At 40.6% G+C, this 1,755-nt stretch overlaps 1 protein-coding gene across 2 annotated transcripts in view; it reads left to right on the top strand.

Annotated features, from left to right (window-relative positions):
* Positions 1 to 1,222: 1,222 nt before the first annotated feature.
* The window catches only part of LOC106867632 (uncharacterized), a 291,771-nt gene continuing 291,238 nt past the window's right edge, over positions 1,223 to 1,755 (top strand). For both annotated transcript variants that reach the window (XM_089342993.1, XM_089342992.1), the window contains exon 1: positions 1,223 to 1,755. This exon is cut by the window's right edge and continues 4,354 nt beyond it. The gene's annotated coding sequence lies outside the window, so the exon portion shown is untranslated.

Here is a 1,755-nt window from a genome sequence, read left to right as displayed (position 1 = left end):
AGTGAATAAGTGGAGCAAGAGCACACACGAAAACGAAAAGTGTCGCTGAAGAAGTCACAGAGGTGTGGCGAAAGATTTCCGGACAATGGACATGAGTTAGAATATGAACAGTAATAAAAAAGTGAAGAACAAATATATAATGCGTGTGTTTATTTGCCAAAAACAAAAACAAAAGATGACCGTCCCGACATACAAATATATATATATATATATTTATTTATTTATGTGTTTCAGCCAAGTGGCTGCGGTCATGCTGGTGACGGTCATTATATATATTTATTTATTTATTTATGTGTTTCAGCCAAGTGGCTGCGGTCATGCTGGTCATCAATTATATATATATATATAATTGATGAAGATGAAGGGAGAAAAAGAGGGAGAAGATAATGTTTCTGTATAAAGACAACACAGAAACCACAGCGACCATGCTGGAGAGTCAGTGAGGCGGGAGAACGATTGAATGAAGCAGAAGAGAGAATGGCCACGACGACGACGATGACACACCTTAACAACGGGAGGAGGAGGAGGAGATAAACGCGCGCGCGCACGCACACACTCACACATACATATGCACACAGACGGATACATGTAGACAGCAGGTGAGGTGAGAGGTTAAGGAGAAAGACTAAGAATGAGGCCGGAGAGACGATGTAAACATGCGACAGGTGAATGGGAAATAGTGAGTGGGGTAAGACTAGGAAGAAATGAGGGGAGATAAAGAGAAGGGGAGGAGAAGAATAAACAAATATACAACGTTGAAGGAGGAGGAGGAGGAAGCTAAGAAGAAAGAATTAAGGCGTGAGAGAGGAAGAGTTGGAACAAATATACAACAGCTGAAGGAGAGCGGTTAAGGAGAAAGACTAAGAATAAGGAGGGAGAGACTAAGAAGAAAAGAGGTGGAGAAGGAGACAAAACAGGTGAGAGGGAGGCAAAGGAGAAAGACTCAGAAGAAGTGAATGAATAAGAAAGAGAGGAGGAGGTAAAACAAATATACAACAGGTAAGAGGGAGGGTAAGAAGAAAGACTAAAAGGAAATGAAGGGTGAAGGGGAGGAAGGGAAAAATGAACATAGATAGTACGTGAAGGGGAGGAGATGGAGAAAGACTAAAAAGAAATGAGAGGGAGGATATAGGTGAGGCGGCGGAGTAAGACTAAGTGAAAAGTGAGAGGAGTAGAGAGAAGAATGGGATGAGATAAAGTTTGTTTTTTAAAAGGTGTTTATGACAACAGTGGGTGATTTCATGAAAGGAGAAGGAAAAGGTGTGTGTTTATGACGTCCCATAAATGGTGTTGGTGGTGGATAGAGGGAGACGGTCTCGTGTACAGGACCCCTCCTTAACGATATCCACATTAATAGGAACATTAACGTCATCATCATTATTTTTATTATTATCAATAGCAACAACTGCAGCATCGAGAACATCGGCTCTGGTTGTCCCACAGTCACCTCCTTCGACAACAACCGGCATTTGATATATCCGTCACCACCGACAACAACAACAACAATAATAATAATAATAATAATAATAATAATAATAATAATATATCCAAGAGCATTACCAACAGCAACGGCAGCGGAAGCAACCACGTCGATAACAACAGCACTATCAGCAGCAATACCACTTCAGCTGTCAATAATAATATTATTAATAATAATAATAATAATAATAATAACAGTAACGCAATTCATCACCAACAGCAACATCATCAACAACATTAGCAACTCCTCCGCCGCCACCACCTCCACTACACAAC

This window comes from Octopus bimaculoides, chromosome 26, assembly GCF_046866305.1.
Source record: "Octopus bimaculoides isolate indiv1 chromosome 26, ASM4686630v1, whole genome shotgun sequence".
In the NCBI taxonomy this organism is placed as follows: domain Eukaryota; kingdom Metazoa; phylum Mollusca; class Cephalopoda; order Octopoda; family Octopodidae; genus Octopus; species Octopus bimaculoides.
Note: the sequence above shows the minus strand (reverse complement) of the source record. Positions and strands in the feature narration are given on the sequence as shown.